This window comes from Dermacentor albipictus, chromosome 6 (genome assembly GCF_038994185.2).
Source record: "Dermacentor albipictus isolate Rhodes 1998 colony chromosome 6, USDA_Dalb.pri_finalv2, whole genome shotgun sequence".
Classification (NCBI taxonomy): domain Eukaryota; kingdom Metazoa; phylum Arthropoda; class Arachnida; order Ixodida; family Ixodidae; genus Dermacentor; species Dermacentor albipictus.
Window position 1 is genome coordinate 18703574 of NC_091826.1, and position 14183 is coordinate 18717756.

General features: G+C 44.2%; 1 long non-coding RNA gene across 5 annotated transcripts in view; it reads right to left on the reverse strand.

Annotated features, from left to right (window-relative positions):
• The window catches only part of LOC135896328 (uncharacterized), a 41367-nt gene that overhangs the window by 10723 nt on the left and 16461 nt on the right, over positions 1-14183 (reverse strand). For 4 of the 5 annotated variants that reach the window (XR_010562674.2, XR_010562671.2, XR_010562673.2 and 1 more), the window contains exons 10-14: positions 9615-9781; positions 4897-5037; positions 4455-4511; positions 2787-3503; positions 2641-2709 (exon numbers count right to left, since the gene is read on the reverse strand). This is a non-coding gene — a long non-coding RNA (uncharacterized lncRNA). The remainder of the gene's footprint in view (positions 1-2640; positions 2710-2786; positions 3504-4454; positions 4512-4896; positions 5038-9614; positions 9782-14183) is intronic. The other variant, XR_010562675.2, reaches the window with a different exon arrangement.

The following is a 14183-nucleotide window of genomic DNA, read 5'->3' on the forward strand; positions in this document are numbered from 1 at the left end:
TCACTCAGGACCTAAATAAAACTCTTCATACCATATCACTGACGACATCAATTTCTTTGCGTGATTCAGAATTAACAAAAAGTAAATAGGCGGCGAGGAGAGTTGTCAAAGATGCTAGATGGAAACTACGAGTAGCTTAATGAGAACGTCAGTTAAAGTACGAATTTATTTGGGTTTGAAGCGCTAGAGAGTTACTATTTAGAATAGATACGTGCATTAATGTGGAGCACACAAACTAACATTTTTGTATTTTTCGTTTATCGAGAGACTATCTTGTAATGAGCATGTTAATTGAAACTTGAAGCTGTCACCCCGAATGGGCTCTTTAGGAAGGATGAGACACCAAATACCTGCTAGGTTCAGGTCAAGTATATTTTTGATATAATCAGATCCTGCATTCTGTTCTGAGGGGCACAAGCACTAGATCAAAAGGCTAGTGATGTTACAAAAGAAGCGTTGCCATGCGCTTGAAGTCGAGAAACACGGACTCTGCTAGGGATTTTCATGACGGTTACAAATTGCTATTCACAAGCAAACTACACGCGTGCGGACGCTCAACATATATCTACACCGAGGTTAAATGAGCCAAACGAAAACGAAAAGAGACTTGAAAATAAATGCAGCTCAGTAATGTGCTAATTGCCAAAACTGAGCGCAAATTGTGACAGACGGAATATTAGCTTCTAGAACCCTGCTGTCGTTAATGATTGCATGTTAAATTTGAGTTGAAGGTTGGCAAGTTCCCGAGACATTTCAGAAAGCTTGTTTGGAGAGATCTATTAAGGGAGCAATCGAACCTTTTTCTCTAGGGCATACGTAATACCAAACTTGCCCTTCCCCCTTTTTATTTTCTTTGATGTTTCGCACAAGCTGCTTCCTGCCACATCTTTCGTCGGATTAACAAGTGCGACTCCGAACAGCTACAGGTGTGTGCCACTCTGCACGTATCGCGACGATGCAACCACCCCTCTGAACTAAAAAGCCGCACCGGCAACGCCATGGTCACGGGGCGTCGCATCGCTTCCAGCATGATGGCTGCACAGCTGATCAATCAGATCAGCTGTGATCACCTGCATGTTTGATTGATTGATCAATCAATCATGCAGGTAAGGGAATGTACAAAGAACCGCAAAGGTTCACGGGATACGGCTTCCCCTGTCAATGTGATTCCTCCACTGTTAGGGCATGGCACGTCTAATTTAGCGAATCACTGTAGGTGGTGAAGGCTACTACATGTTAGAACATTTCTTTCGAAGCTGTGAGACGACGCTTCGCCAGAATCCAGCTTCTTCGCACATCCTGCGTGCCGTAATCTTTTTCGCTTGACGGTACGTAAGTGCATTTGCACGAGTACCTAGTTTTTCCTAGTTCTTACGTGGCCACGGACATTTATTGGTCTTTGCGATTGTCACGACTGCATTAAGAAGCCTACGCTTGGAGGGAACACTGAAACCATTCGAGGACCAGAAGTTACGGATTCGGAAGGATCTCTTGCCAACATCAAGGACAAGAATAAGCGACTCGTAGATACAGAAACCAAATTAAACTCGTTAATGACGATGAAAAAAAAAATTCATGCTTGAGAAATCCAGGTTGTTGGTGCGAATGGCGTATGATGAGCACTTGGAAGAATCGAGCACTAAAAGAAACTCGCATCAGGAGGTGAAATTTGAATGTCGAAGGCATCCCCGAGGTGGAAGGAGAATCGAGTAGGCTACCGGGAAATGAACTTGCTACAGCGTTCGTTGACAACGGCAAAATCAATAGGGTAGAGTGGCGCCCAGAGCAGCCTGCCCGTTCCAGACTAGCGTAAGTTGCAGCGACTAGGGTTCTGTCTTGTCTGCAGCCGAATGGCAGGAAAGTTCCACGGGCTCTTGGTCATTACAGTTAAAAACTTGATTAGGATGCGCTTGGCCAGGAAGCAGTAAGTATTCAACGCCTCCAGCGTTTATGCAAGCCAAAAAACGAGGCAAGAATGTGTTATAATTAGGCGCGTAAATTCGCGGAAAGAAAAGGCATGTCAAAAGAGGAAAAGAGGGTATTTGAAAGAAAATTTAATACGGACTAGTAATTGAAGCAATACTTTGCACGAAAGGTCAGAAAAGGTCAAAAGAAATAAACCGTAAGACGTAAGTGTCCATCGCGATCGACAAACTATGCATGAGGAATCTGCCAGACGTCTGGCTCGACCGAAACGATAAAGTGCCGTCGCAAAAAACTTATGCAGATGTAACGGACGTGTTTGAATCTGAAGCGAACCTTTCTTGAAACGATTCATTGCGGTTTATTTCGGGGAATGCGCGCCCACGTTGTCTCCTTTAACCGTGCATCACAATGTGAGAAATTTTATACAGTTGGAGTCGATGGCATCTTCATTTTAGTTGTACCAATCACTTCGCCAGACCCTTTGTGGGTAAGTGCCATAGCGTAGAGATCAACACGCGGCAGTCATCGACCAGGGCTTAAACTGGCGTCGGCACGACACGTAACCCCCGCTTCATGGGCATTCGCCGTTCTGCACATGGGTCATTGTACCATCCCCTAAAGACTCTCCTGCACTTATTAGACTTGGTATGCACGATTTAGCTGGCACTCGACAACAGAGTCGTAGTACTACTGACGTCTGTACACGGTACTTACCCGTAGTAGTCCAGGCCCACAAGACCGCACCGACGACGGAACACGGTGGGCCGTGATACGAGTGACGTTCTGGAAAATAGCGAGCATAATAAGCACACACGCTGGAAAAACCAACAGCAGCAACGGCAATGAAACGGGCCGCTTACCGTAGCCGCTGCCCGGCCCAGCTCCGACGAACACAGCAGGCGACGTCCGGCGTCGAGATGCTGCGTAGAGCGGGTTAGTGCATGATAGCTGGCGAGGCAGTTTCCGAATGACGCTTGCTTCCCGTGAGCCCACATTTCGCTCGATAGCACTGACGCGCGCGGGCTACCTTGTCACGAAATAGTGGGGTCGGGTCGCAAGGCCATACGGAAGGGTCCATGTCCCTGACGCAGTCGTAAGAGGACGGCTAACAGCTATAGCCTGCGCAGTAGCTAAACCTGAAGCTATACCCCATCACGCGACACACGCGGCCCGTCCTCTACGATTCCGGCACGGAGAAGACCCGTGTGGCCGCACGCCATGCCCACGACACCTAGGGCTTACAGCTAAGGAACAAACCTAACTTTACGTTATCTTGTGATGTAGCCATACATCCTAGTAAGCGCTAGCTAGTGCAAGTGAACAAACAGTTAACTTCTCTAAGGCATGCGCCACCCTCGCCAGCTAGACCACCCAGAAAAATGAACAAAGCAAATACAAATGCCTGGTGAGCGTTTAGGACGCTCGATGCGAAGCTCGTAGAGGACGACGCTAGCCGCGACGAGGGGTTGCTGCGCAGGTCCTGGGTTCGTGGCGAGGCTCAGACTTGGATGTCCCGTTGGCGGCCGATGTGCAAACGTGCACAGACGTGGAACGATTGTTGCTCAAAAGCATCTGATCTGGAACGGAGGCAAGAAAACACTTGAATTTTGAGCAGCAACCTGCGCTGCCAAAAGTTTATGTGTACTTTTGCCACACATGAGGGCGGAATTTTTCCGAACGCTAGGACAACATTTGTTCAAAAACCACTATAAAAATGCGAGAAATTCGCTTTCCGAGGATCTGCGGCTAAATTCTTTGTAGCTGACTGACAACTAAAACCCGTTCGGCAAGAAAACTAAACAAGAACGATGGAATCCTAAATGTGGGCTTTAGTGGCCAGCAGAAGAAAAAAAAAAACATGTCGATACCAAGTACAGTTCCTTGGTAAAATGCCTTTCAAACCTCAGACAGTTATTGTCAGCTATTAATGCCTTCAAGCAATGTATAATGCGAGTCAAGAAAGCTATCTAAATTAGAAGCAACACTTCCCGCTCCTAATCGGCATGGTTCAAGCATTACACTTGGTTAGAAAATAAAGAAAAAGATTACGGAATTTTCAGTTTGTTACACGTGGCCATGTTTTGTCTGAACACATGATGGCACAATACGCATGAGGCTAGCAGTCTTCACCCTTCAGTGGAGCAATTCCGCTCTGTAACAAAAGATCCTCCAACCAACTTTGCTAAAACTTCCAACATTTAGTCTTACCCGCACTGCAATCGCCACAAAAGTGACCAAGGTCGCTTACGTGCGCCTCTTGTAATGTCTATGTTTGCAACTTGCAATCAGCTGTAGAAAGCGTAACCGAAGTTGGTCAGATGAGAGATGAGATTTAGAAATCGCGCAAAATAGCGTCCGTGTAATAATTCAGGCATGTCGCTTTGACTTCAGTTGTCTACTAATAGAAACTACTATTACCCGTATGCGTACAGTACAACACAATCATGCAAAGAAAAACGCCTTTGACGTAAAAGAAAAATTGACCACGTTTTTCATTACAAGAAAATATGATAAGGTTAATTCCCCACCTTTTGGCAACTCTGCCTCGAATGTCCTCCTCGCTCACCCCCGTCAAAAACGGCCATCTGAAAAGCGAAAACAGTGCTTATTTATTTACAACATACCGCAGACCCTAAATAGATCCTAGCAGGTGGGGCAACACAAAACGGCAACAATAACTGCAAACGCACAGCAGATTACATTGCAGTGAACAGAATATGTGAAGAATGACACATAGCAGGTACAGTAAACAAATCTGCAACTGTCAAGCGATATTGTAAAAGGCATCTATACTGGTAAGCAGATCAGAAGGGAGGAGAGTTAATGTGCACGGAAAGAAAGAGCATTTAAAAATGTTCACTCTAGTCTTGTACGGTGTTAGGTACTCCACGTGATGCTTTCTTGCTAGGCGTAAATTCTAACCACTCAAGGTCAGAGACGAAGTACGAGCAGTCAGTACGCGATACTCACCAGTAGTGGCGGGCGAGGAGCGTGGTTCCGACTGCCAGCAGGACGCCATGGGTGAGGGAATGTAAATTAAGAAACGGCGTTGGCCCCAGTACGAGTAACCTTCCAATTCGTGGGCCTCAATCGAAAGCAGACGTCGGGATCCTGAAAGGACAATATCCTAACTGAGAATGTTCACTAGAGCATCCGAAAGCGTACTACAAAAAAAAAAAGATTTACCACGCTCGTAAAAAAAAGCATGGAAGAAATTTCGCGACACCAGTTGAGTTTGGAACAGGGCAGCCGAGCTATCAATATTGCAAATGAAGGAAACAAAGATACGGAACAAAAGTTGTAAGCAGTAGGAATATTTCTCGACGTAAGAAAGGCCTTCGATTCAGTCGAACAGTAAGTAATTAGCAGTACGTTTCCTTACAAGATTAGTGGGTGCGGGCTGCGCTTAATTAGAGCCTATCGTCTAAACTCACGGGTGCATCAACCACCAAGCTAATGTGAGCGACTAAAGGTATACGACAAGCATATTTTAGCGTCGATCTTATTTTTGCTTTATAGGTAAATATCGCTACAATTACACAAACAGGAAAAAGAAAGGTTTTGTACGCGGATGATATCAGTCGTTTTTCTGGTGATGACTTAAGAGATAAGCAAACAGGTGGTTAAGAGAGTTGCCAAAGTTGCCGGATGTGAACGAGGTTCAATAGGACATCAATAAATTATCATATTAATCAATTTATCATACAGAGCGGAAAAACAATATTGACGTTTTTCATGACCATCTCCAATGAGCATGTTAAAAGTTTAAACGTGAAGCTGTCCCGCATAACACGTGCTATAGGAAGGATGAGACTAAATACCAGCTAGAATCAGGTCAAGTCCACCTTCGAAACGGTCACAGATGCAGTACTATATTGGCATATGTGACACAACTTCTAGTGCTAAAATTAAAAGGCGAGCGACGTAAAAAAATTTCCATTCGCTCCAATGTTGCCGCACAACGGACTGCCAGGGATTCTTGCGATTGGTACAAATTGCCATATGCAAGCCAACCACACGTGCTGAAGGACGACATTAATACTGAGGTTAAGAGATCCACGAAAACTTGAAAATCGAAGCACACATTCTGGCAGACAGCGTTAACCTCTAACAGAGGGACTTATTTTACAATGCCGCCATCACAAGCCATCGCAGCCGAGGGCGACGAGGGCACTGTTGCAGTTTTTAAGGGTTACATAATTGGACAAGCGGCTGTAGCATGTTCATAGTGCTGCAACTGCTACTGTGCTGTGCAGTGTGCGGCGACAGTGACCAACTGTGATTGTATGTCTGTGCTCCTTTCTTTATCTCTACTCATCACTTTACCTCCCCTCTTTCCCCAGCGTAGGGTAGCTAACCCGATTTTCTCCTCCGGTGAACCACCTTGCCTTTCCCGTTTTATCTGTCTCTTTGAGCCCCGCTATCTCGAATGCTTGTAATATAGCAAGCGAAGTCCCAGACACATTTCAACAAGCTACTTTAGAGACGTCGGTTGAGGGACCATTTTTAATTTTTTTATTTACATTACCCCTAAGGGCCCTGACATGAGGGTATTACATGGGGGGGGGGGGTACAAACATGAAATATACACAAGAACATTTTACATATGTTAATATGTGCACATAGGCACAAGTAATATCTAATCTGCTACCACTAACCATTTTCTTGCAACAAAATTTGGGAAGATGGTAGGTTAACTTCAGTAGCTATGCGTGATGGTAGGTTATTCCATTCTATTATTGTGCGAGGAATAAATGATTTTGCGTAGAGCGACGAGCGGCACATTATGCGTTTTACTTTGTTAGCGTGGTCACGGCGCGGGAAAACTGCAGGGGGTGGTGAAATGAAGTCTTCGTGAAGCGTGGAATGGTGATAAAGTTTATGAAATAAGGTTAGGAGAGCATACTGCCGTCGACGTGATAGTGATTCCAACTCGGCACGTTGTTTTAACGATGTGACGCTGGTGAAGAGTGAATAATCGGAAAAGATGAAGCGAACAGCACGGTTTTGCAAAGATTCAATGTTGTTGATTATGTATGCTTGATCGGGATCCCATATGGCAGAAGCATATTCAATTTTTGGGCGGATCAGCGTGGTATAAGCCAGTTATTTTTAAGTGAGAAGGTGCGTGCTTGAGGTTACGCTTAAGAAGACCGAGTGCTCGGTTAGCTGATGCTAAGACGGTGTTAATATGGTAATGCCAAGTTAGGTCAGACTGAAGATGAAGGCCAAGATACTTGTAAGTTGGCGCAAGTTCTACTCTAGCATTATTGAGAAAGTAGGTGGTAAGAAGTCGAGTGGAACGGTTGGTAAATGACATTAGCTGGGTTTTGGATGTATTTAAAGACATTAACCACGAAGAGCACCAAGCGGTCACAGCATCAAGATCAGTTTGTAAGGAAAGTCGGTCAGCGTCATTACTAATATTACGATATATAACACAATCATCTGCGAATAATCGAATTCAAGATGAGACACATTTGGGTAGATCATTAATGAAAATTAAGAAAAGTAGGGGACCGAGGACGCTGCCCTGGGGGACTCCAGATGTTAAAGGAACAGAACAGTTACAGCCATTAGCACAGGTAAATTGTCTGTTGGAGAGAAAATCTTTAATCCATGCAAGAACGTTTGGGTGAATATGTAAGTGTGTTAATTTGATTAGAAGCCTGTGATGAGGAACGCGATCAAAAGCTTTAGAGAAGTCAAGAAACACTGCGTCAACTTGGAATCCTTCGTTAAGTGCGGAAAATATATCGTTAGTAAATCCGGCGAGCCGAGTGTCGCATGAATGACCCTTGCGAAAACCGTGCTGGTACTTGAAGATGATATCATGGTCTTCTAGGTAGTTGATGACTTGTGTGTGTATGACGTGCTCGAGAAGTCTACATATGGTGCTAGTTAATGAGATAGGACGATAGTTAAGTGGGACAGAGCGATCACCCGATTTAAATATTGGCATTACTTTAGCTATTCGCCAGTAAAGAGGAATAATGCCAGTTGATAATGATTGTGAAAACATGGCTGATAACACTTGAAAAATGTTTAAAGCGTTTTTAAGTACCTTGTTATTGAAACCAAGATGATCAGAGCTAGTAGTAGTTTTGAGGTTATTCAACAGGGCAAGAATACCAGAATCACTGATGATAATTTCTGGCATGGAAGTGTTAGGCAATGGCTCTAATATAGGCGAAGAAGTTATATCTTCATTGGTGAACACTGATGAAAATGCATCGTTTAGAAGCTGCGAACACTCAGTTTCAGTGACTGGTTGTCCGTCAGCATTAATTAGTACTATATCAGGATAGGAACTCGGATTGATAATGCGCCAGAATCTATGAGAATTATTGGTTAACATAGTAGACAGGTCGTGAGTGAAGAAATTACGACGGGTTGTTTTAAACAGGGACTGATACTCTTTATCACAATTTTTGTACTTGTTCCATGATGACAGGAGACGTGTGGTCATTGCTTGGCGGTACAAACGTTTTTCTTATTAAGACGAAGACGATGTGTGAACGAAGGTGAATTTTTATGATGTCGGATGGTGATGATTGGCACATACTTAACAAGGTGAGACAAGGTGGTTTTGAATGACAGCCAGTTTAATTCGATTGAGCGTGATGAATACTGAGCCAGGAAGCTTTCAGAGAAGGTGTTTAGTTCCGAGTTGATCATCTCAAAATTCGCGCGATTGTAGCAATGAATTTGCTTAATGGTAGCTTTCTTTTCAGTAAATGGATGAGTCATGCACCCAGTGATAATGTCGTGATCGGATAAACCATTTAAATGCAGTATATCAGAAAGAACGTCCGGGTTATTTGTTAGGACAAGATCAAGGATATTAGCCGTAGTAGCGGAGCGACGGGTAGGACTAGTAATAAGTTGAGCAAAAGAAAAATCTAAGCAGGAATGAAGAAAGGTGTGGGCTTCTTTATCACTGGAATTAACACAGAGTGGACCATTCAATGCTTGGAAAATTAAAATCTCCAAATACGAGGAAAATAGAGTTAGGAAAACGCACATGCAAGTCGCCGAGTATTCTATGGAATTCACCCGAGAATCCATCAGACATATCGGGCGGCCGGTAGAAAGCACCAATAATATCAGTAACTCCGAATTTACACCATATCAATACACATTCGAGGAAAGTATATTGTTTCCACTGGGATTACGTAGTATAAAGATTGGATTTATTTCCTTGCTTTTTATATACCAGGTTCTTTTTCCTGGGTTATCCAAATTTACGCAATTAACAGTTAGGCAAGGAAAGCCTAATATTTCCTTTAAGAATGCCAAGCGTTGTTTAGTCATGTGATGTCTTGAATTACAATTACCAGAAAGTAAATGCACTCCATGCTTGTTTATTAATTGCTAGTCTAGATAAGTGAAGTGAAATGTGCTTTTTTATGCACTTGATCAAGTTTTGTTTCAGTGACAATGGTATGTTACAGTTGCTCGAGTTTGCAAGACATTGAGGAACCGGACCTAGTCGGGTACCGACAAGCATTTGTATTCCCTGGTTTTCCTCGTATTCCATTTCCTTTGTCGTGTACCTGTCCGAGCGATGAAACACATTTATGTAACGAAAGGGAAGGTGAATCTGAAACGAGCTCAAGCGATAAGGCTTATTTTTCGACCACTCTAGGACACAGCCGTAGTACGAGTCGCGTGTGAGTGGTACTTGCCCGTAGCAGAGCAGGGCGATGAGCAATCTCCTCTGCCAGGGAGACCGCACCGGCCAAGGGGAAGGGTCGGCCACGGTGCGAGCGGTGCTCGAGGCCATCTCCTGATGAGGACGTTGGGAGGATGGCAAACGTGGAGCAGCGCGCTGGATATCCATCTTACACGTGGGCTGCAATCGAAAGCAGAGGTCAGGATTCTGGAACAATAAGACATGGATGCAGTGGGGCTAAGTGATGGGGCAGTTGGCACGTATCGAACGAGGAATGAACTTAGTTAACCAGGCGCATACACAGCAAAGAGCACAGGACGATGCTCGTTTTATTAACAAGCGGCTCAACCAGCAGTCCTGTGCACTTATTCGCACTGTGTACGCATCTTAATCGCTGGTTTAGTTGCTTGTTCAATAAGGCATGGAAGTGCTACCAGCACGCACCTTGTAATGAACCAGTTATGCGTTTTGTAGCTGATGTTTGCGCCACATCATTCAGCGCGCTTGGAACAAGCGGTGCTGTGCGATGAGACTGGCTGCGCAAGAGCACATGGCCACATGCTGCTCCCCGCCACACCTTTCGTCGGATTAAGCGGTACGACTCTGAACGGCTACCTGTGTGGACCACTCTGCACGTATCGAAACAGCGCAACCATACCTCCTAACTTGAAAATGCCACACCGTCAACGCCGTGATGACCGGGCATGGCAGCGCTACCTGCACTCAAGTCGCAGGCTAATCCCCTCACCTACATTGTGCAGGTGGGTAAACGTTGTGGTACGTGCACTAGAACATTGTCGATTCTTTTGTTTGAATCATTCCATTCATACTTCTTTTGTTTGAATCATTTCATTCATTCCATATACCGTGCACATGTAATGCTATACCATTTGAACATGCAATTAAGCATCTCGGAATAATATTTGATGAGCATATAACATGGAATGATCATGTGCAGTATATATGTAACAGGCTTAGAGCTGTGTCTGCGATGATGTACAACCTAAGAGGTAAAACTTCGATGCACTTGAGGCGCACCATATACATGGCGCTGGCTGAAGCCATTATAACCTACGGTATTGCATTGTATGGAACTTGTTCTGATCACAAAATGGGAGCCATAAACCGCATAATTAAAAGAATAGTAAACAGTGTAACCTACGGAACTATGCTGCAACAGGCTGACAAGGAGGAACAATACAATAGGCTTGGCATACTGGAAATGCGTGAACTATTTTATTACACTGTGCTCGCACGTCATTACTATGCAAAGGATTTCAAAGTACCTGTCAAGAAAAACGTTGCCCTAAGAAAGACAGAAACATACATTAAGCCACGATGCTTTACACATTACGGGAAAAAGTAAGGGGATATTATGTGCCACAGATATTTAATGAACTTGCAGAAGCGCTTGGAAATTTAAAAACTAAACGAAAAATGACAATCAATAAGGAAATGGTGCTCATCATTGCATATAAATCACTGATGGCCTCTTGCATGTGGAAGGTTGCTTTCCTAGATTTGCTCCTTAAATATTCTGCGAGTTGTCGTATGGCTCATTGTCAAGCTATTATGATGTCCTTTATTTATTTACTTATTTTTAATTTTGCTCGAGTTGTAGTCATTATGTCTCTATAGTTTTGTATAATATGGTTAGTATGTACTAGTATGCCTCACTTCATTGTTTTGTGGTACACGTTCGATGATGCCCTGTGCTGCCTGAACAACCAACAAGCACGCTGTGCTTAGGTTGGACAGGAAATGAAAACCTATGTACCAAATGAAGATGAATAAAATTTTTTATTTGATTTGATACTAATAACCTAGATTTCGCAAGCATCAAATTTTGTTTGCAACTTCAACAAGTTCAATTCTTCTAATCAATCTATTTTCCTTGGCCCTTGATATCGACAGTAGTTTCAAGTTCCTTAGCGATCAGCTTAAGGTCTGGTCCTGGGTTGGTTTCAATGTACCCTTGCATCAGAAATACGCTGATGTACACCGTGTCGATCACACGTAATGATCGTGGGAAAGGCAGTGCTAGTAAAAAGATATTGCTGCACGCAGAACCACGCAACTGAGGACTGTCGTCGGAACATTCCAATGACGGCGGAAAGAAAGGCCATTCTCACTCAGAACACAGCATGTTTCAGATGCACCCGGCCTAAATACATTGCACATATTTGTAGAGCAAGAGTAAAAGGCAAGCAGTGCGAAGAAGCTCATGCTAGACTAGCGTGCTTAACAGTGAGGCAAGAAAAGGCAGGGCAGATCACAACAAAACTAGCAGAAGCGACGACGGGTAATCTACATGTAACTCAATATGCAAAGCACAATTTTGCTCTTTTGCAGGCAGCTTTAACATGTATAGGGCGAAAGAAAGTTGGCAGAGAGTGCGGATTTTTCTTTGATAGGGGAAGCCAGCGGACATTTACTGAAGTTGGAATAGCAAAATAGGTGCTAATATGATACGCCAGGAAAGGCTGAAGATTGGTTTGTTCGGATGAGACGACAAATTCAAGTTAACGTTGTCAAAGTGACTAGCAGAGCGAGAAAAATCAGCAAGTGTAACAGAAGATCTACAATACCTGCTTCAAATCAGAAATTCAACGAGAAAACTAAACTACAGCCACAAGTGGCGGATGACTGAACCGAGACTGCAACTGACGCCATAGGACTGCCCACAGACGCAGATTGTCATAGGCAGTTTACTGGCAGAACGCTAACTAAAACAGACTGATGGCAGTCTAGACAACACTGGTTGAGCACCGCAAGATCCATCGGTGCAAACCAAAACAATTAAAGCAAGCACAAAATTAAGCAGCCATGGTTCTGAAGGTTGAAGCTGGGGAAATTCAGCAAGAGGTAAAAAGTGGAGGGACTTGATGTCTAATACGAAGGAACTGGTAGTGCTAGAAGTTCTCCAATACTACACAAGCAAGGATCAAATATTACAAGCATAAAAGCTGCACGTGTTAGCCGACGCGTGTCCCACAGCATACGAAGCGGCAGTATACTTGGCAGTCATGTAAACTGATGGAGCAAAGAGTCAAGGCTACCGGCAACGAAAAGCGGCGTAGCTCCAATAAAATCCAAGTTCAGCAAGACTTGAGCTAATGGCAGCGGCGACAGCATCAAGACTAGGCGTCTACACTGAAAGTCACTTTAGCGGAAGAATTCAGGAAGCAGCCTGCTTGACGGACTTTGTTATACTTGATTGAATCAAAAGGAGAAGCAAAAGGGAAACATTTCTTAACAGAGTCGCAGAAATAAGGAAAAACAGTACAAAACAGCGAGTCGTTCATTCAAGGTGAAGACAATCTGGCCGATCTACACACCACGTGGTATAAAGGCAAAGACGATCGCGGACTCGAAAAACATGGTGGCATGGTCCCGAATGAGTTACATCTGGAGGCGGAAAGACCAAACGTGATTCACACGAATGTACAAACGGACGATCAACACGGAAAGCAATGCCACACCTGCACAAAAAAACAAAAACAAAAAAAAAACAAATATTGAAAACCCAAAGTTATTTGTCATATGGGCGGCATATAAGAGTAACAGCATGTGTATTCAGGTTCATAGACACCGCAAGACCACAACAACAGGAAAAGAGAACTGCAGAGACATAGTGGATATCACAAAGTGCAATTCAGGCAGCCAACTGGCTATGCTGACTCAAACGCTAAATCGATTAAAATAAATGGACAAGTCTACTTATACAGCAAAGGGGTCGCAAAACAGAAAGGACTCTTGCACTGCAGCCGGGAATCAAAGCCGGCACATCCTCGTATTTCCAAAGGACGGGTATTTCACGAAAGCGCCGATACCTCACGTTAATCAAACATTGCACGGCCGATTTCAAAAAACGCTAGCGCAACTGCGGGCTATGTTCTGAATATTTCAAGGACTACAAGGCGTAAAAAGCATTTTAAGTAAACGCACGGTCTGAAAGAGGCGCAACAAGACTAAGCCACTTAAGTTATGCCTCCCCTCCCGGCGTACAGAGTCCACGAATCGGGGCCATTAAGTAACAGGAGCCTACTTCACCGGAACACTTTATGCGAAAAACAAATACGACAATGTAGAACAATACGTAGTAATTTTCACCTGCACGGTAACGAAAGGAGTCCTTGGTCATCTCCAAATGTACATGTCGATATCCAGCTTTTTTTTTTTTGAACAAACTGTCCGGCAATTCAGCAGTACCAATTCACCAACGCCAGTACCTTCACAAAGGCCGAGAACGAAATGCTTGAAGCTATTTGGCACGAATGGGTGAATGATTACTGCAGTACACACCACAGGAAAATAGCCGAGTGCGCCCCGTGGAGTGGGGGGGGGGGGGGGGGGGGGGGGGGTGTTACGAACTCCTCACACGAAGGCTGCCAACATCGATGCGAGAAATCATCTCGAGAAGTAAAACTACAGTGGAGAAACCACGCAAATGTAGCAGAAGTTGAGCAATCAACAATCGACCTTTAACTAACGTGCAAGGCGAACCTAATGAGGCCATGCCACTGACGCCTGCACACACAGGCGGACCGTGGCAGCATCAAAATGGACAAACGACGTCATA